This window comes from Molothrus ater, chromosome 17, assembly GCF_012460135.2.
Source record: "Molothrus ater isolate BHLD 08-10-18 breed brown headed cowbird chromosome 17, BPBGC_Mater_1.1, whole genome shotgun sequence".
Taxonomy (NCBI): Eukaryota; Metazoa; Chordata; class Aves; order Passeriformes; family Icteridae; genus Molothrus; species Molothrus ater.
Window position 1 is genome coordinate 529,077 of NC_050494.2, and position 21,266 is coordinate 550,342.

Here is a 21,266-nt window from a genome sequence, read left to right on the forward strand (position 1 = left end):
ACCTCTGCCTGAGGCATAAAAAAATGAATAAAACAGCCCCGCTGGAAGCGGCATTCATGAACAGAGGGATATCCCCTGTGATAGAGGTCAGATCCAGGTTCACCCACCACTGATCCTGGGCTCGATCCTGGGCTCGACACTGTCTCCTTGACTGTGGTTTTTGAGGACCCTATTTTGGTTGTGGAGATAAAATCTTTCACATTTATTAATTTGGATTTCTGGCTGATCATTTATAACAGTCTTCAAATTCTGGTGTCCATTTTAGGTGACTATTCCTCAACCCCTGCTTTTGAGTAAATGCAATGTTGTTGTTTTGCCTAACTTCTGTTTTGTCAGCCTTGCAGAGCTGAGCTGGCATCCTTCTTGCAATTTGTTACCTGCTTGACTTCTGTTTGCCTGATTTACATCCTTTATTTGTTTCTCCAAAGCTGTGCTGTTGTGTTCCACTGTCCTTGATAAGAGTAAATGCTGTTCTGTTCTACTGCCCTTATCAACATCAGGAGAGCACAGGTTTCTGTTCATTTCTGAACAAGCAAGATATAGCTGTAAAAGTTCTTGTGTCAGCCTAAATCCCTCACAAAGCTTTGGCTGAATATTCTTTCATTTCAAAATCTACAGTTTATGTGAGTTGATGTAGGAGATCAGTAGTAATGAGGCAACTACTCCCTCCATTCAGGTCTGTAGTTAAAAATACTAAGACAGTATTGAAACAATATTGTAATGTATTTTAATTCAATTAATTATCTTTCAAGATTTATAGAAAAATTAACTGTTCACTACAAAGAGATAAAACTGTCTTAAGCCAACATAACTCTTACCCATCACTTGCACAGTGTGCACATTTAGTGCAGCTAAATGGAGTGTTTGCATTCAGAGGAAAGTTGGATTTGGAAAATAACAGCTAGAATTCAGTCTGTCTCTGCCAGCCTCTCTTCTAACTAATCCAAGTCAGATTTTCCAAAACACTATTGGTTTTTGTTGCAATCAGAGATGTTGGAACATCTCTGCATATTTGCCTTCAGCCCTTTCTGAGGAGGGAATATCTGCCAGAGATACAACTTTGACAAAACTGAGTCCCCATCAAAGCATCTAACAGAGCTGGAAGGCTGTTGGGATTGGTCTGATTCTGCAAGGAGTTTAAAATCTCACCTTTTCCTCTCTGACAGTTCTTGTGACAGCACAGAAAGAAGCATGCCATGTATATGCTTCTTCATTGCACGGTGAAGGGGGCCTATTCCATTGATTTTCCCACAGGAGACTGATTGTTGAGGGCTTTCCCAGTTGATGGATGCCTTGTTTCCACTGGGCACCAGGAAGGGTCAATAGGGATCAGGTGACAGGCAGTGAAGAACCTGGGGCTGATTCTGACAAGACGCCTCTGCCTTCTGTTGAAGTAGTCGTGGGAAGAGTGGGGTACAAGCATAGCTATGCCATCCCTGCATCCCCAGGCCTCACAAGGTTTGTTCAGATCTACTGGGCCAGTAAGATTAATTTTCCATGCCTTTCCAGTTTCATGCAGAGAGCAAAGTTTGCCTGGCAGCTCCTGGCTGGAGCCTGTACTCCTGCAGGGGCTGCCTGCAGCTCTGCTTTGCCAGGACGGATTTCTCCTGCTGGCTCCATCTGTCCAGCATCTCTCCAGGCTACACAGGTGATGACTCCTCACTTTCAGTCCCAGCCAGGATATGGAGCTCATATCCAGAAAGCTCCCTGAATGCTGTGCCTTGGCTCGTACCAGCTGCTCAAAGAACTACTACAAAAGGCTGCTTCTCCCCATAAAACAGAGACTGTAATGCTGAGAGCACGGGGCAATGCTGCTCTCCACTAACCTCATTGCTTTGTATCACAGCCCATGGTTCACTTGTGACTTTCTGAGTCTTTCATGAAAGCAGAAGAGTTTAGAGGAGCACTCTTCTTGTTTCATTGGCATGTTGAAAACACCTTCCACACCATCACTGCACGTCTGTCATGTTGACCATTTACTGAGGACACTCGAGGGGCAGTGCAGCTCATGGTGTAAATAGGGCCAGGCTGAGGCTGACTGCTCAGTGCTCTCAAGGCAGAGAACTCTGTGTAGGCTGGCTGGTTTGTTGACACAGACCATCTTTGAAGGAACCATACAACCTGTCCAGCAGCCAAACACAAAAGATACTTCTGCTTCTTTTCAGCAAAACTCCATTTCTGCCTGAGCTAGACCCTGCTCCAGACACAGCAGCTGGGAACACTGGCTCTGTGTGTGAAAATAGGAGTAGCTCCCTGTCTTTCAGCCTAGAAAGTAGACATCAGATTCCTTTTTTCCGTTACAAATCCACGCCTTTCCATCAGTAAGTGTTTACTTGTTTAGTGGTTCCTTTTTGTGTTCACTCCTTTGTAAGTATTAATGGAAAATAAAGCAGTGAAAGCTCAGCATGCCTGAAAGTACATCTCCATGTTAGAGATGTGCAGTGGAAGCAATGGAAAATGTGGGAATGTGACTGATGGAATACATTTTTTCACATCTCTTTTTCTGAAAAATCTCTAAGTGGGACAATGCCACCAGGGTTACAGTAAAGGGGAAGAAAATCTTCATAAGACACTTGTGGTATTGTCAGGTTCAGAAGAGCAGGTTGAGGAAGCAGCCAAAACATCCAGATTAAAGATATACATATAAAGGTGTATGTCTGTAAATGAATGGCTAAGATTATACATATGTTATCTATGATATGTTAATGATATATGACTTATATATGTTATATGTAAAATACATATCAAACTGATGTAAATGGATATAGAATTAACTCAGTGCATAGTCCTGGAAACTGAGTAGTTTGGGCTGGAGCTTCGGATTGGAAATATGCTCCATGTTTGTAAAATAATTAGTGAATTAAAACATTATTGATAGAAGACATCCTCTTCTATGCATGGTACAGTGTAATAAAAAAACTGATTAAATGCTTACTAAAAATAAATCTACTTTAGATACAATTTTCTGAAGCTCAGTCACACCTGAGCACTTGCTTCTCTACAGCAGACCTGTGTCACAAATTTTGTCCCTGATGCAGCTGGGCAGGAAACATCCTGTTTCTCACAGGGCTCAGAGCAGGCTCTGAAGCAGGCAGTTGTGAGCAGTGGTGTCTTTCTGGGTAGGAAGGTTGGGATGAAACTCCCAGCCCTCTGCCCAGCTGGGTGCCAAATGTGGGCAGGGGGAGAGCCACACCCCAGGATGAGCAGCTGGACAAGGATGTGATGAAAAATTTCTCTGAGGCGCCAAGTCAAGATAAACTCCATCTCTGTCTGCTAATTATCCAACAGCACTGAGGTTCACGACTGGAAAAAATCTGTAAGGTTTTCAAGAAGACAGATGAAGCCTTTGCAATGCTGTTTACTCCAAAACAGCTTCAGGCAATTCACTGGCTGAGATTTTTCTTTATGTGGAATGAGTCAGCCATAAAATCTGTTTCAAACTGAAGTAAGTAGAAGAAATCTTGAGACAAATTGCTCATAAGAAGAAATAGCTTGCACTAGATCATACTCCTGTGTTGTAGACTAAACAACCATTAGTCATCTACCTGCTTATGCAACCACAAGATAAAATGCCCTTGACAGGAGGGGACAGGGACATGGCAAATGCCATTCCACTTTTCAAAAGGGATTTGAGGAATCACTGATTTTACCATCTCTATCAGGCAAACATATGGAAGCTATTCCAGAGAATGTGATTGATAGAAAGATGGAAAAAAAATCTGGTAGAAATAGTGATGAATCATGATGATTTTATAGAGGGGGAAGTGCTTCAGTGTTGAAGCAGAGAGACTGGAGGTCCCCAGTAAGTGAGGGCAGGGCTCCATCTGGGTACCAGGAGACAGCAGAGTGCCTGGCACAGAGTCCTGTCCCCTCCACCATCCCAGGCTGCTGCTCCCTGGCAGCTGTTCCCACTGCCTGCTCCACAAAAGCAATGGGTAGTGGCATCCTGCGGTGCCCAATGTGCTGCTCGGGAGAATTGTGAGTGGGCAGAGGTGGGGCATGGAGTGATGTCCCCTTACCTGCAGCTGTCAGTACTGAGTCACTGGCCAGTGTTATAGATGAGTAATATGATGATTGGCTCTCGCAGTTAGGCGATGAATACTGTGTGTATGTTAGGAGAAGTTTTATTGATGTATGCTTATGTTATTGTGATCTGTTTTTTGGATGTCCTCTGTTCTCCCCATAGTCCCCTTTTCCTCCTCTGTATTGTTGCCCCTGATCAGCCTAGGTCATCAGGGTGCAGAGGGAGGGCAAGTACACATGCCGCTTGCTTGGGGCATTTGTGAATAGGGGAGGCTTGTTGCTAGGGTGGCGTGGCATGACAACACCTGACCCCCAATCAAGTTGTAAGAAATTAGTTTCCACCAATGGACGGTGAAGAATAGTTAATTGACAAACTTTGGGAGGGGCCAGGATTGCCTGGGGCAACCCCCCAGGGGTATAAAAAGCAGAGCAGCCATTTTGTGGGTGAGCACATGGCAGGCAGTCACATGCTCCCAGTGCACTGCCGTGTTTCCTTATTCAGTCCTTTGTTATATTTGTTAAGGTTTAATAAACCTTTTAAAATGTAAAGTGCGCAGTCATTTCTCACACCAGGGAGAAACCAGTGACTCCTGACCAAAGCATCTCAAATGAGATTTGAAAATGAACCCTGAATTTTTAAAGGAGCTTTCCAGAGAAAGTTGGAAACTTCTTTTTAGTTCCCCATTCTCCATTTGGTTTATGCAATATTTTGTCCCAGATGCTGCTGCCAGCAGTGTAAACCACAACAGGACTTGTCAGAGAGTGTAACTAGTAGAGCAGTGTTAATAATATGATTAGTGAATGAGTGACACTCTCTAGATTGCAAAAAGGCCTTACAACAAAACAAATCTTTTCCTTTGCTCCTTTGAATGCTAATGGTCTTCCCTCTGATGTTGTTCTTTTTTTTTTTTTAAAGCTGTAGTTCCAACCCTGGATGAATAGAGTTGGCTGAGCACTGCTGCCTTCTACCTTGTCAGTCAGGCTTGTGTTTGGAGACAAATTCTAGGAGAAAAATGCTCTAAAATTAGTGTTTTTCTCTAAAGAGAGAGGGCTTTAATAATTCCCTTTTCTTCTGCCAATGAGAGAAATGGATACCAGGGGATGAAAGTGAAAAAAAAAAGAAAACTCTTTATTAACAAAGCAAGATACCCAAAAAGCACAGGAAAAAAAGGAAATGGAACCTTACACCCCGCTGTGGTAAATAGGTATGATTCGTGCTGATAAAATTGAAACAGTAATCAATACTGATACAGTAATTAATATTTGGAAATAATAAAACAGTTAAAAGTTGTAATGCCAAAAAAATAAAGAGAAAGGAGGGGCTCCACCCTCCCTCCCTGCAGATGTTCAAGGACAGGAGGAAAAAGCAAGAGATAACAGTTACTAAAAATTAACAGAAAGAAGGGAAAATCTGGTTGGGTCCCAGGAAAATGCCAGCTGTAAGAGATTTATTGCTTTGATGCTTAAATGCAGTAATATGTTAGTTTTGGGTTACATTGCACTGGCTTGGTACGCATGTGTAACCCAAAGGTGAATTAAAGGACAAAGAGGAAGAGTAGAGGCCTTCATCAATGATGACCCCCAAAGACTTGTGCGACCACCAAACCGAGTGGTGGAGCATGCGCGGTAAAGATGGTGATGAGGGCGGAGGTAGAAGTGTGATGAATCGAAAATGGGAGGAGATGACATTGACACATGGCATACAAGGGGGGAATCTTCACTTGGCAAGCTCGTACGTGAGGTGGCAAGGGTCCAAGAGCCCTGCACTCCCTACCCCACGGTTATCTTTTGCTTATGCGCTATAATTGGAACCAAATTATCCCTTGTTTTTAATCAAATTATATTATCAATATATATTTTCTAAACTATTCAATTAAAATTGCTGCTATCTCAAATATTTTTGGGTTTTTTTTATGATGGGATAATTGGCAAACATAACACTACCCTCACCTCGCCGCTGCGTGGCTGCCTGTCCTTGTGAGGGGAGGAGAACAGAGCTCACAGCAGCTGAGAACCTGTTGGGTTTCTGGAGTGAGTATTCTCCTCGCAGCAGGCAAAGTTGGTGGAGTTTAATGTCCCTTCTTTTTCTGGCTCAGTCTTTCCGAGAGGCCAGAGCTGCCCTGCAGGCTCCCCGGGCTGGAGAAAAAAAAACAAACAAAAAAACCACACCCCAAACTAAACCAAAATCAAACCAAAACAAAACAAGAACCCAAACAAAACAAACAAACAACAACAACAAAACCACAAAAAACCAAAATCGAAAACCCAAAAAACAAGACAAAAACAACAAAAAAAGCTGCTGAAAAGATTTACCAGGGAAAATCCTCCAGGCCGGGGAAGGGAAATAAAACAAACAAAAAACCCCAGAAGCTTCTTGCCTAAATTGGTGAAAATTAATCCAGGAAAAAAAGCCAAAAAAGGGCAACGAAGTAACAATCATTGTAGTCCCCAGCTACACCAGAGAGAGCTGGAACAGGGCCCACAGGAGCCCAAGGCTCCCCGCCCAACCCACCAGCTCCATGGGAAAGCTACAGCAGTCTTTTTCTGGGCATAAAAGCAGGTAGTTAGGAAATAAAGCAGCATTATAAAATCACCCCAAGACAGTTTCCCAGCACACCATGAAATCCTCTTGAGTCACAGGATGGGAAAACAGCTCGCACAGGTTACTACTGCAAAGTGGTAACTATGAGCAGTTTTAAGCTCTGGTGGGTACAGCTGTGGGCAAAGGGAACTGCCACCCAATACCAACCCCAATTTTCTAATTCCCTGGCCTCTTTTCTCCCAACACATGTGGTCTTTTCCTTCAATACCCCATAAGTATCCCTGTAATATTCCAACCTTGCCTGTAAAAACCGTAGTCTACTCTTGGATGGAAAAATAGTTTATAGACTTGTCCAGGACTTGTGAGCAATGAATGAATGGGTGACTGTACCACAGCCAGTAGTTCCTGATCCTTCAACAATGATAACCACGTTGCTTTGGCTAGTGCCAAGTGGTTTACAGCAATTGAGTTGTGTGAAGCCTTTGGCCTATTTCTGTGCATCTGGAATCTCAGTATATTTTTGCTTTCACCTGGGAAAGGAAAAAATTCACATAGACTAGATCCCAACATGCCTGGTGGTTGTGTTATAAAATGTGTGGTCCACATAAAAGAAATGTAGAGCTATCAGTTCAGAGGTTCACCTGTGCCTAAATATATTCTTGTGCCTCATTATCATCCTACACCAAAGGCTCTTGGTATGCACAGAACTATTACCAAGCCCCCTTTCCTGCTCAGTGCAGCCTGAGGTTATGGCCCTGTGAGCCATCAGGCTCCCCTCCGAGTTCTGTGCCCCACAGCTCAGTGGTGTGCAAACCCCACCACACAGTTGTCTTGTGGTCCAGCAGCCATGGAGGACCTTTGGAGGGGCCAGAGGCCAGAACTTCACATGGGCTAATACTTACTACTCAGCAAACAAAAGCTGTGGTGAAACCTGGGTAAGCTCCACATAGGTTCTGCGTGAGGCAAAGAAATTATTTTACACATTGCAAACCCTGGGGAACATGAGGGATGTGGGTGTCTCCTTGTTGTTCCAAGATGAAATACATCACTCCTGACCCATGTACCAAAATTTCTGCAGGGATGGATCTTCCCTACCAGGTGCTGGAAGACTGCAGGTAAGCAGGCAGCTGGGAGGGGACACAGCCAGTACTGCTGACCCTGACTGGCCAAATGGAGTCAAGCTCAGCAATAAAAGCTAAAGGAAACAAGCCAGTGAAGCCCAACTGTTGTCTGTATTGGAGGCTGAAGTGAACTTAATAGGACACAAGTGCTAAAACCAGTCGAAAGGCCTGTGTATCCTTGGCACAGGCTATGTCAAGGGATGGTAATTCGAGGACCCAAGGGGGTACTGCATAGTAAAATCAGGCAACCCCAATGTCTGGGAATGACTGGCATCCGAGTCCAAGTCTTTGGAATGTTGAACACTCACTTTATTAAAACTATATTATATTACATTACAACTATATTAAAGAGATACATACTATACTATATCATACTTACTACTAACTACTGAAGAATACTAAAGAAAACTCATGACTCTCTGCCCAAGAGTCAGGACACAGCTTTTTGTGATTGGCCAAGGAAACAAAACAATCCTCAGCAGAATCCAATTACCAAATTAATTCAGGTAAATAATCTTCCAACACATTCCACATGCGCAAAACAACAGGAGCAGCAAATGAGATAAGAATTGTTTTTTCTTTCTCTGAGGTTCCTCACTGTGATTCCCAGGAAATATCCTTGGGAAGTTGTGCCTGCTTGCTCTCTATTAAGAGAGCTGTGGCTACTGCTGATGGCTACTGCTGGGTCTTTGGTGTTGCTGCTGTTGGTACAGAGAAAATTAAGCAGCTGTCTCTCTTGCCTGGCCTCTTGGAGAATGCCTCTGTTGTGGGGTTGCTGTGAGGCTGAAGAGCAGCAGCTGCTGATGGTGGCAATAACCCACTGTCTGACACTCCCTGGTTCCCAGCAATGAGCTGTCAGCTGGAGAGGCAAGGAGTGATCAGCAGAACCCACTCACTCTTTAACCACTGCATATGGCCACTGTTAAAATTTGATGGAGTGGGGAGATAGAAGTGGGCTCTCATCACCTTGACAGTCGCAACACTACCAAGTGTTGCTGTCCCAGATGTGCTGGAGCTCCAGTACCAACTAGAGTCCAAGCAGCCCAATGGGATGCCACAATTGATATTGCCCCTCTGTCTATCTCAGTCCTTGTGGCAGCAGAGAGAAAGCCACAGTTTGCGGTTATGTGAAGGGGTATCCAACACATCTGGAATTGACTGTCCTAGGGGTAGAAGCACAGCTTTACCATTTGTCATGGACTTATTCAGGCTGCACTGGAACTGGTTGATGCTCCTGAATGTATGTATCATGCTGATAACTTCATCATTACAGATGCAGAAGAAGGGCTGAGACCACTTCTCCAGACCTTGGTGAGGGGACTTGGGGTTTGAAACCACAGGAATCCAACACTGAATACACTGACCAGGAGCAGAGAGTCCCTGACTCTGGCTAAGAGGGTGAAAGGATGACTGCAATTACTGCACCATGTGGATTCAATGGTTTGCCAATCAGATCCACGGAGTACAGGACTGCAGGAATACAGAATATGCCCTAATGCCATCAGGATACAAGGCCTTCATCCTTTGGGGCAGTGCTTGCATGGGCCCAGCCCCTCGATGCCCAGCAGTGTCGTGTCAGTGTTATAGATGAGTAATGCGTTGGTTGGCTCTCACAACTGAGGGGTGAATATTACGCATATGTTAAGAGAAGTATTGTAGATGTATAGTTATGTTACTGTAATATGTCCTCCCACAGTCCTCTTTCTCCTCCCCCTTGTATTGTTGTCACAGGATGGCCTCAGTAGTTGGGACATTTGGAGAGGGTCAGCTTGTTACTATGGTACTATGGTGACACCTGACCTCATATCAAGACGTAAGAAAGTGATCTCCACCACTGGAAGGTGAGGAAGGAGTCAACAGACAAGACTTTGGGAGGGGCTAACAATATAAAAGGCGGAACATCCATTTTTTAGGCAAGCACGTGGCGGTTTAGCTCCATGCTCCCAGCACTGTAATTTTTCCTTATTCAGTCTTCTGCTGTATTTTTGTTAAGGTTTAATAAACCTTTAAAATTTAAAAAATGAGCATTGTTTCTCATTGAGACAAATGACAGATTTGTCTTTACAATCAATCTGTGGGTCTGCTGGTAGATAAAACTAGCATTGAGAGATAAAAGAAACAACGGGAAGGATTCCACTGATTGATGAACAGAAAAATATATTTGCCTTTACAAACAAACTGTAGGTTTACTGATAAATGAAATTGAATAATGAAAGATGAAAGAAGCAATGGGGAAAAACCCTAAATTACATAAGAATTTAAAATGAAAAAGGGGGGGTGTACATTAGAGGAAAATCTTCGGTATGAGGCATTCCGGGAAGTCTGTACCTTCCAAGTAACTCAGCCACAGGGGAAAGAGAGAAGGGAAATGCGGCTGGGAAGTTGGGATAAAAAGGAGTCTGCGTCCTCCAAAAGCTGAGAAACCCCAGGTGAATGCCCCATGGCCTCTCTCTTTATTTGAATAAAGTAAAAAAGTCTCGTCTGTCTCCTTTTTGGACATAAACCTCTGATGTTTGTGGATTGATATTTTCTCCCAGATGATTTTGGGGAGTCGTCCGGGAGAAAACCTCGTCTCAGTGGCCCTAGGAGATTTTGAAAGAGAAATGTGCTCTGATACAAGTTCAGCAGCTCAAATGAGTTTTCCTGGGACCATTGGGGCGATTGCAGGTCAACACCCCAGGGACAGCAGAGGACTAAATAATGAAAAAGAAGAGGGGGGAGAAAAAATTCCCCGGGGAAAAAACTGCAGATGAAAATTGTGAGTATTTGCATGTGTGTGTGAGAGTCCAAGAGTATGCTTAGAGTGCATGTGAGACTTGAGAGAGTTACCAGATACAGAGGGGCTCAAGAACACCTGGGGACACCAGGTTGAGGGTCCCCGGATTTTGGGGGGCTCAAGACTCAAGAATACCTGGAGGTGCCAGGCTGAGGGTCACTGGATTTGGGGGGCTCAAGAACACCTGGGAGTGCCAGGTTGAGGGTTATTGAATTTAGGGGGTGTTTGACTGTGCTTGTGTGAGCAGCAGGGTCTCAGAAGCTGTGGCAGGAGGCCATGTGGGTAGCAGCAAGCTGGGACATGGCACAATAACTCCCAACGCTCACCGGCCCAGAGGTGCAGCGGCGGCGCTGCTGAAGGTCAGAGACAGGCTCGGCTGTGCAGGGTCTCGGAGGCCTTAGGCGGGAACCTGTGTGGGTGATGGCCAGCGGGGACCCGGTACAGCAGCTCTTGGCACCTACTAACCCAGCGGTATTGGAATAAAATCCCAATATTACCAGGTGGAACGTGCCTGGGCCTGTCTGACCCTTGCTGCTGGACCAAAGGCGGCAGCTGTGGTATTTCACCTCAGAGACACCTTTGGTTGGCTGGAAGTTGCAGTTAGGCACTTGGAACAAGTCCAGGCATGGTAGAAACTCAATTTACCTCTGATGGAAAGGCTCCAGGCTAGGTGAAGAGGAAAAGGAGACAGATCCTGCAGAGGGTTTAATCCAGAGTTTATTCCAAAGTCACATATGTCTGAATCTTGGTAACAACTCCACGGAATCCCGACCACATGGTCTCCGTGTCTTTTAAGCTCGAAGGCAGGGGGAGGTAAGGGACAGGTATGGCACCAACCAGGTGGGAGGGGCGAGGTCTCAGGGGACAAGTGACACTTGGCTAACCTAATGACCCCAGGGCTGAGGGGCATCTTTTGAACTTTTGCCAATCACAGGACGCCCCTGCTGGAATGATAAAGATTGACTGACAGCACTTAGCAAGGAGGCAAGGGGGAGGGGAAGGAAGAAAGTATTGCCACACCTGGGAAACTACTGGGATAGCTGAAGCAGGAAATGGCATCACACTGCAACAGACGTGCCAGGGGAGAAATGTCCCTAGAGACGTCTACCTTTCTTTCCTCGATTTTCAGAGACACCTGCAGGCACGGCTGCGCCGCTGCTGCGTGGCCATGTGGGAAAGCGGATGCCGCCGCCTGCTCTGGTGGTGGTGGCAGTGCGGTCACCTGGGCTTGCAGAGCCCCTGCTTCGAGAGGCATTCCTGGTGCTGCTTGTGCCTGCAGGGGATTGGGCTGCTGCACGGGCCACAAGGTAAGGGGGTGGAAGATTTTCCAATGGTTCCCATTCCTTTCCAGCTTTTGCCACGTGCTGGAGAGCTCGTACCGGGTATAGACCCGAACAAGCATGCCTCCACATGTCAGCGTACTTGATGTCCTCAGGATCCCGTGGGCTGCAACCAGCCACGTGGTCAAACAAAGACTCACAAGTCCAGGTTTCAAACGTGCCGAATATCGGCCAGACCACGTGTTTTCCAATCTCCCTCTCCATTTTTCCATACAAAAATGGATAATTTTCTCCTTGGACTTCCCCACCCTCCGCGGGTTTTCGTCCCAGTGTTCCAGCATGCATCCCAGGGAACTATCTCTGGGGATTTCTGGTACAATTCTTCCAGGGACTTGGGAGGGTTTTTCCTGAGCTTTTCTCTGGAGTCTGCTCTTTCCCAACCCCATTTTCTCAAGAAGCTTTACAATTTTTCTTACCTTTTCTTGTTTCACCGGGACACCCGTCGCAGGTCCCATCTTTCTTTCTGATGTCAGGCCTCCCAGCTCGCGAAAAGCCACCAGCCTGCCTCAGTTGAACAGCGAACCGCTCTGCCGACTTTTTGGGCTGATTTTTACCTGTTTCCTCCAGTTTCATAAGGCAGATGGGTTCCTGGAATTTTCCAGGCTCGCCTCTTCCCCCCTCCTGATCCCAACCGTGACCAGTTTTTCCCCTAGACTCCCTCTCTGAGCCCCGGGTCTCGTGTGTTTGCAAAAGTCTTGCACTTCCCCCTTGATCAATCATGTCCCTCGTGGGATGGTGGAACTGCGATCGTGGGGTCTGCTCTCACTTCGTGACGAAGTCACGTCTCACACACATGTCTGATCACGCTTCACTCAACCATACAATACTTACGGTTCCTTTTCCTGTGTGGATTTCTTTGTGCATGTCAATTTTTCCGAGTGAAAAAAAACTCGGTCTTGGAGGTCACTCTAGATCATTCCGAGCTTGCTGAGAATTGGGCCCTTTTATCCCCCTTGGCTGTGGCTCTGGTTGCAGCTCACGACTCCGGTTACGGCTCACGGCTCCGGTTGTGGCTCTTTGTGAATTTGATTGGGTTTTTCGGAATCCAATCCCGCTTGGGCTGCTGAAATCAGCAGGGCGCCCCCCGGGTGGGAAAGGGGGTCCCTGAACCCCAGTATCATCATGTCGGGGTCTACCAAATTGTTATAAATTATCAAATCAGGGAGCCAAATTTATAAGAAAATTTCACAATGATTTATTAGATTGTCAGCGAAACAGAATTTTGAGAAAAAACCACCACAGCCAAGGCAGCATCAGCCCCGGGATCTGTGCTGGGTGAACCTGGATCTGACCGCCAAAATGTCAGTCTCCCCTTTGGTTCACCCTGACTGCTTCTCGCATCGAGCTTATATACAGTTTATTCTGCCTGGGGCAGAAATGACCAATGTTCCTTTGTGTCCCTTCACATGCAGAACTGGGGCCATACATGGGCAGGGTTAGACAAAAGTCTGGTTCCAGGTGTCTAGATGATGTCAGAGCACTCCGGAGAAGTCAGCATTCACATGTAAACGGTGGCGCTGGTAGTAGATGCAATCTTCGAGTTGCAGATCACTCTTGAGTGGCCCGGACATTCCAGGGAAGTCAGTGATCATGGCCCAGGAAGTTTCCATTCATACGTTAACAGACTTGATATTATCTTAATGTTGTCCGGGAACTAATTGAATAAAAATAAGACTCTGCTCCGGCTGGGGTGGTCAAAAGACATAGCTTGGATTTTACAATATTTTATACATAAATAGCATGAATTATCTCTACCATATACTACAACATACACATAATATCCATCTCTTAATTGTGAGAGCCAACCATCACATTATTCATTTATAATGTACTGTCTCTGTATTTTTGTTAAGGTTTAATAAACCTTTGAAATTTTAAAAGTAATAGTTGTTTCTCACATCAGGATCCATGTGGTTGCTGGGAATGGGGATCTTCCATTTTGCTCCGTGAAAAGTTCTGCTGCAGCTTGGTTTGAAGAGAGAGCCCTGAGTGAACAGGGAAAAAAGAGACAGTAATCTCAGCTTTTTTATACATAAATAAAGGTTACATGACAATTGTAAGGTACGTGAACCTTGTGATAATGCATGGATGTGAAGAATGCATATTTTATGATTGGCTTTTTGCAAATATTAAAATGAATATTATATGCCTTATGTTAGAAAGTTATGCTGTATTCATTTTCTTAAGTAGTGTGTTAAATATAGTTTTAGGTTATAGCATAATGCTAAAATAGAAACTATGCTATGTAAGATACTTTTTTTAAAGAGAGGAATGAGGTACTCGCACTGAGATAGCAGCCACAGGACACCCAAATGTTTCGGAGGAAAAGAATTTATTGCTCCCTTATCAGAAGAAACCAACTTCTTCCCGTCTTGCTCAGCCATGAAGATGCCGTTAGGATTCAGAGGAAGAAGTTGACACTGACCAGACAGAATCCTTTGTTTGAATGGAATTTATGCATCATGTATGAAATGTATGAATATGCAACAGGCTATTGCTTTTAAGGGTTAATCCTCTGTTAACGGGGGTCCTTTTTCGGGCTTATTTTGCCCAGAAAAAGGTACCTGATTGTCCATAACTCTTTGTTTTTATTGTCTTGTATTGTCCTAATCCTACTTGTCCAAATTTTTATTACTATAATATTATTACTATCTTTATAACCATTTTATTACTATTTAAAACTTTTAAAATTTTAAAAACAAGTGATTGGCATTTTTCACAAGGATATCAGAAAAATGAATCTACAAACACCAGAGGTTTATGCCCAAAAAGGAGACAGAGGAGTCCTTTCACAGTATGCGAATAAAGGCAGTGGCCATGGGGCATTCCCCATGAGGTCTCTCAAAATTGTTAGAGGACGCAGCCTCCTTTTTATCCTAATTTCCCGGCCGCATTTCCCTTCTCTCTTTCCCCTGTGGCTGCTGTACTTGAGAGGTACAGACTTCCCAAAATGCTTAATACTCCCTTCTAATGTACCCCCCCCCCCGTTTTTCTTTTTCCCCGTTTCTCTGTTCTTTCTCTCTAAATCCATAGATGTAGCACAGTCTTGGGTGAGTAATAGTCTGTGTCAAATAGTGGAATTTCCATGTTATTTATGGCTCTCCCCACTGCTTCTTTCACCTCTTTGTATCTAGCCTTATTACCATCAGGCACACAGGTTTTTTGTAATAACACCTTCTTCTCATTCCTTTCACGGAGAATCCACACCGGGTGAACTGCAGAGAGCTGGGAGGCAGCACAACCACAGCTGGCAGCCCTGAGGCCACTGTGCAGGGGACCACGGGAGCCACCTTTCCTTGTGTGATCACTATGTCTGACTTCAGTGGTTTTGAAGTCACACATAGTGAACACACAGGGAAAGGTGGCTCTCCATGGGCTGCTACAGGTGAACTTCAACTTCTCTTGCTCTGCCACTGTCAAGCAAAATGTACGAGATTGGAAGGAGTTTTTGCTCCTCTGATCTAGCAGGTAAGGGGCCGAGAGGAAGATGGGCACAGCAAGCAGACTGTGATTTGGGGAACGGGGGTCCATGAGCCAGCTTTGCAGTTTCACCTCTGCACATGTGCCTGTTGGCTCTGAGACTCTCATGTGTAACAAATTGTTGGAGGTTAGGATTGCTCCTTTTGTTTGCTTTCTCTCAGGGAATTTTTTCCCATATGTTGCTAGGAGACAAAACTGACTGGTACTTAAGAGCGAAAAAAGAAGTTGCCGCTGTTCAGGGGAAGGGTAGGGCTGGCTACTCTCTTAGCTGAGGGGTCTCTCTAGGGGGGGCAGAGACACCAGGAGATTTGGGTAGGGGGAAGGGGCTGGGCATAGCTCCTGGCTCTCTCTGGCTCTCTCGGCATCAGAGGGGAGACAAGGCTGTAGTTGCTGTAGGGAGAATTTGCCACCCCTGAGAGGCTCCGTCTCCTGCTGTCTTGTCCTACCATGAGTGAAGCTCTGCCTGTGGGAGTGGCCGTTGCACTGGGACCTTGTTAACACCCTACCTCACTAAAAAAGGACCTTCACCATCTGTTCTGGTGCCTCAGGGGAAGCCCTGGGACCCCGAACCCCTTCCCTCTCAGAGGGAGGGTCTCCCAGCCGTGTTCAGGAGCCAGGCTGCTTTCTGCCGCTGCTCCCAGTTTTCGCTACCCATACCCCTGCCTGCTGGGATGCTCCGCGGCCCCTGCTCATGCTGCAGAATTTCTGTTACATCTCATTTATTACAACAGGATCAGCTCACCTCTGCCATTCCAGCTGCTTCCAAGGTTCCTGCTGTAATCCATTTCCCCAGCCAAAAGTGCAGCAGGACCGGCCGTCCCTGAGGGTTCCAAAGGCAGCCCCTTCTCCATCCCTTCCACCCTCGCCCGCCATTGCCGTGCGCAGAGAGGCGGCCGAGCTCGCGCCACAGCGCCCCCTGCAGCCCCGGGGGAATCATCGCCCTGCCCTGCCCGGCTGGGAGCCAGCAGCGCCCCTGCTGGCTGTGCCCGGAACTGCACCTGCAGGGGAAGGTGCCTGCAGCCGGGACCAGGCCGGCCCTGGGGCTCTGCGTCTGCTCGTCGGTGCTGCCGGGCTTGGTGTTGGCTTGCCTTGTTATACACACACACGCTAGTAAGGAACTGCTATTCCTTTTCTCGTATCTTTGCCTGAAAGTTCCATCGTTTCAAAGTTATAATAATTCAGAGGGAAGGGGGGTCATATTCTGCATTCCAAGGGAGGTTCCCTGCCTTCCTTGGCAGACACCTGTCCTTTCAAACTAAGACACAAATGCCCTTTCCACTCAGTCCTCTCCATCTGTGCTGCATTCTATCACCCCCAGCAGCCTGACTAACCCAGATCTCTCTTTTTTTTTAATTAGGGACCAAAGATTAATGGTATTGTGAAGGGATGTGTCCTGCAAGGCCCTGCTCTGCCCTTGCGGACAGAACAAAGAGGAGGAAAAGATTTACATTAAAAGCACTGAGCAAATCTTTATTATGAAACTCACATCTCTTGCTTTCAGCAGCCTCCATGCAGAGAATGTGCAGACTAGAAGTCTTCCTGCCAGGAAGGGGAACAGGAATACAGTTTGCACTGTGACATCTGATGTTCCTTCAATGGATGGCAATATAAGAGGTTAAAAATCACTTTGCAGGCTCCTGTTTGTTTAGGTTAACATCTTAGCGCTGCACTGAACAAGAAACAGTGCAGGCAAGTGCTGAAGAAAGGACCTGGAAACCTGGCCCCTGTGGAACAGCCCATAAGGAATCTGTGAGACTGGGCTAACTTTATCACCTGCTGGACTGCTTGCAGAAAGCAGAGAACACTGCAGAGAGGTGAACACAGGGGTGATACAGGCAGGCAGATGGTGCCACTCCCAGCTGCAGCAGGGAGTGAGGTAAAGGGGCCCATTGCCAGGGGCTCTCAGGACACCAGGCCCTCGAACCATCCCTAAACAGCGCTGGGCTGCGGAGCAAGGCACTGCTCCCTGCAGAGTGCCCTGTGCTGCTTTCTCCACTGGCTGTGTTTCACAGAATCAGAAAGTAGTTGGACTTTTTAAAAGACATCTATTCCAAGCCCCCTGCAATAAACAGGGATACCTTCCACTAGACAAGATTGCTCCAAGCCCTGTCCAATTTGGTCTTGGTTATTTCCACAGGCGGGCTGCCAAAGCTTCTCTGGGAAAATTGTTTTACTACCCTCACAGTAAAGAAATACTAAAGAAATACTTAAGAAACCTATTCTAACCCTGCCCTTTGGCAGTGGGAAGCCATTCCACCTTGTCCTGTCTCTCCATCCCTCACCCCAAAGTCCCTCCACAGCTTTCCTGCAGTCTCTTTAGGCACTGGAACGGGCTCCAAGGTCTCCCTGGAACCTCCTCTCCCCCAGGTGAGCACCCTCAGCTCTCCCAGCCTGGCTCCAGAGCAGAAGGACTCCAGCCCTGGCACTATCTCCATGGCGACTTCTGGACTTGCTCCAACAGCTCCACATCCTTCTGATGTTGGATCCCCAGGGCTGGAGGCAGCTCTGCAGATGGGGTCTCACCTGAGTGGGCAGAGGGGCAGAATCCCCCTCTCACATGCTGCCCAGAGTGTTTGAACTCAGGTAACCTATGTCGCTGTAGCTAAGTACTAGCAGCACCCGCAAACTAGTCAATACTATGGGCCAGGGGAGTAGCAAATCAACGTGGAATGGGAATAAAGATCGCGGGAAGAGCGAGACACGGCCTGGGGAAACAGAGCTGGTGCTGTCACTGTCCCTTCCCAGCCACAGCCAGGCTGAGCTGCGGCTGCCGGGGCGCAGCAGTAGCGGGGCCTGAGGGCAGGGCAAGGCCGGGCCGGACACCAGCAGAGCCCGCGGTGGCAGTGGAAGAGAAGCCGGAGCCAGGCTAGCGGAACGGCACCGGCGGCTGCCGGTCGCTGGAGCTCGAGCGGCCCAGCAAAAACTCCTTCCACCCGAGGGCCCGGGGGTGCTCAGTTCCGGTGCGCTGCACAGGCCCTCCCCAGGCCTGGGTGCAGCGCCCGGGGAACGGTGAGATGGCGGAGCTCCGGGATCCGCGGACAGCGCGGGGTATGGGCGGGGCCGGTGTGCGCGGCCTCTTTAAGAGTGAGAGCATCACGGCGGCGCCAGGCACGGCGGCGGCCGCTCTACGCATGCGCACAGCCTGTCCCTGCGACTTATTCGGTGCCGCCGGCACTGGAGTAGCGTGCAGGGGCGGGGAATCGTGTTGTAGTGAGCTCGCGCATGCGCAGGGCACCATCCCGCCGTGCGCTTTGTGGCGCTGCCGGAAGCGGGTGCGGGCCGAGCGCAGCGAGCGGCGCTCCCGGTCCCGTGTGGCCGCGGCCCCGTGGCGCCGGCGGCCTGAGGGAGTGGCGCTCCCCGACATGTCTGCCGGGCTCTCGGCGCAGGTAAGACGGCCAGGCTTCCCGCCACGGCGCTGTCGGGCTCGGCCCGCTTCGCCGCCCGCAGGGCCTGTAGCGCGGGCGCCGCCCGGAGCCTCCACCGCGCTGACCTCTGCGCTGCTGCGGCGGGGCCCGAGCGGGGCGGGCGATGGGCGAGCCTGTCCCCGGGGCTCCCCCAGCGCCTCGCGCCTGGTTGGTGCCGCGGAGCCACCGCAGGGCGGGCGGGAGCGACTCTCGATGACCCCCCGCGGCCCAGGGCCCCTCTCGGCCCCTGCCCCGGCCCGGGAGTCGAATCGCGTTTCGGGTCCGTGGGAGGAGCGTGAGGTGGTACCCGCACCGTTCCTCCCGTGTGGATCCTGCGAGCGGGAGCTGGACCTGAGGGAGGAAAAAGTTTGTGTCGCTGTTTCCCCGCAGAGTCCGACCAACAGCCCGCTGGTGCCGAGCATGCCCGGCTCAGGCCTCCCGGGGTCTGTCAGGATTCTGCTTTTCCCTGTCTCGTTTTGGTCTCCGTGCCCAGTTGATAGTAGATCCTATTTATTTGGTGTACTCAGCAGCGAGCGAGGCTTCTCCCCGGAGTAAGGGGGCCGTGCCTGCAAGAGAGTCCTTCCTGCTTGAACAGTTTGGAGACTTCACGAGAAACCGGACCGACGAATAAGTGTCAATGTAAAGGAAACTGTTGAGTAAAAATTTTGTTCAGTCGGGTGCACTGTTTTGTGGTCAAGTTCATTAAATAGTTTTTCGCATAAATGAGGGGTTTGAAAACTTACTAAACTGTCAGGTGAGTGGCCTGGAAGATAATTTTCTCAAATCTAGTGTTAAAAATGAGAGTGATAGTGAGAAGCAGAGTAGTACTGATGTTTGAGTAATGATGCTTGAAAGCAGAATAATATCCAAAACATACAAAACTGTTTTTGCTTTCCTATGGCTCTGCTCATCTTCACATGTTACAGTATGCAACTTGTAGGCAGTGGCCTTCTCTATAGCAAGTGCCCTGCCTCCTGCTTTGGCCAGGCTGTGTCCAGCAGTGTTCCCAGGAACTAGAGGCAATGGGGTCCATGAACTGGGAGTGCTGGAGATAGTGAGGCCGGAATCCTGTGGGATCCTTTGAGACCCAGTCTTCCCTTTGGCACATTCATGTATTAATTTCTGCTATAGTAATGCAATAAAATCTGACAAATTTGTCTTCTCGGGGCAAGGGCAGCTGGGATTCTCTTCTCTGACCCTTGGTACTGCTGTGGCTGAATGGCTTGGGAAAGGATGACAGGAGTTTGGTTTTTTGTTTGACTTTTCTCTTCTTGCATTGAATATAGACTTTTAGAAAAAATTGATAGTAACCCTGATGTGCATATTTTTAAATTTCTTGAACAAAATACTTAAAATACTAATTTTCTGCTGGTCTTTCTCTCAGATAGGTCTTCTATTTGGTTCTTGCAATTTTTATTTTTTCCTGCTCTCTGCTCTGGCTGCTGTTCTTTACACACAGTGCATGCCTTAGGCGGAGCTAACATATTAGGTGGCTCCAGAGGTGAGCTACCAGGAGGGCTGTGCTTCCTCAGGCCTGGTAGGCTTAATACCAGAGGTGCAGTTAGTCTCAGCTAGATGTAACTCGCCTTCTCCAACATAAACTTGGAGGGCAGTGGGACAAGTGGGCATATAGCAGCTGTTCATGTTTAGAATGTCACGCAACTGAGAAAAATTGCTCATAAATGTCTGGTTTGTGCTTTGGGGGAAGGTGGGTTGTGGCAGGATGGCTTTCCGGCAAGAATTGTTTCCTTTGAAGAGCAAATGTTAGTACTGTTAGGTAGCAGAGGTCATGCTAAATGAGAGGACTTTCTTTTTTTCCAGGGAATACTTATAAAGCATATCTGATATTCCAGAACTTTGATGTAGACTTTTTTTTTGGCTGCTTCTCTGGTTTAGGCTCAATTAGGCCTTCAGCCTTCCTTGAGCATATCTCTGCTGATGTTCTTTGCATCTCTTGTCCTACTGTCCATTTTGTCTGCTCTGCTTTTTTGGTTCTAGTAAAAGCCAAGAAGGGTCCACTTATGGGACAGCTTGTCTTTGTGCTTGAAGTTCTTTTGCATCGTAGGAAAATACTTCATTTTACATCTGAAGCTGCTGAACACGACCAAATGTTCATGTTTGCCCCCAGCACTGCCCTCCCTTAGTGCACATTTTCTGAGGAATTGCTCTGTACCTGAGTAGTTATTCCCTGACCTCTCCCTGCACGTGCTCCGAACACCTCAACTTCAGGCTTGGACCTTCTGCACATTCCTCCACAGTAACTGCAGAATGTGGCTCTGTTTAGTTGTTGCTGTCTAACTGTAGTGATCCAGGAGTTTAAATATTTTGGCTGTAGCTGTTCATATTAGGTCTTCGGAAACTGGAAATAGAACTTTATTGTTTGAGTTTTATGGACTTGTTATTCTTTTGTGCTCACTGGCTTCTGCAGTGTTTGAGAACTGAGGATCTTGGATCCTCAATGCTGAGACATCCAGTTTCTGTGGTTTATATGGTAATAACAACTGAAGTTCCTAAGATGAAACAAATTGGAAATACGTTGAAATCCAGATTATTTACCACATTAGGGAATATTGGAATTAG

The 21,266-nt window shown here is 47.4% G+C and overlaps 1 protein-coding gene and 1 long non-coding RNA gene across 6 annotated transcripts in view; one reads left to right on the forward strand and one right to left on the reverse strand.

Moving 5' to 3' along the window:
* Positions 1-12,973: 12,973 nt before the first annotated feature.
* Positions 12,974-16,131, reverse strand: LOC118694747 (uncharacterized). Its single transcript, XR_004981463.2, has 2 exons — positions 16,025-16,131; positions 12,974-13,787 (listed from the first exon to the last, which is right to left on the reverse strand). It is a non-coding gene; the product is annotated as an uncharacterized LOC118694747 (long non-coding RNA).
* Positions 16,132-18,561: 2,430 nt separating this feature from the next.
* RALGAPB (Ral GTPase activating protein non-catalytic subunit beta) overlaps positions 18,562-21,266 on the forward strand; it is a 64,752-nt gene continuing 62,047 nt past the window's right edge. For all 5 annotated transcript variants that reach the window (XM_036395910.1, XM_036395911.1, XM_036395912.1 and 2 more), the window contains exon 1: positions 18,562-18,668. The gene's annotated coding sequence lies outside the window, so the exon portion shown is untranslated. The remainder of the gene's footprint in view (positions 18,669-21,266) is intronic.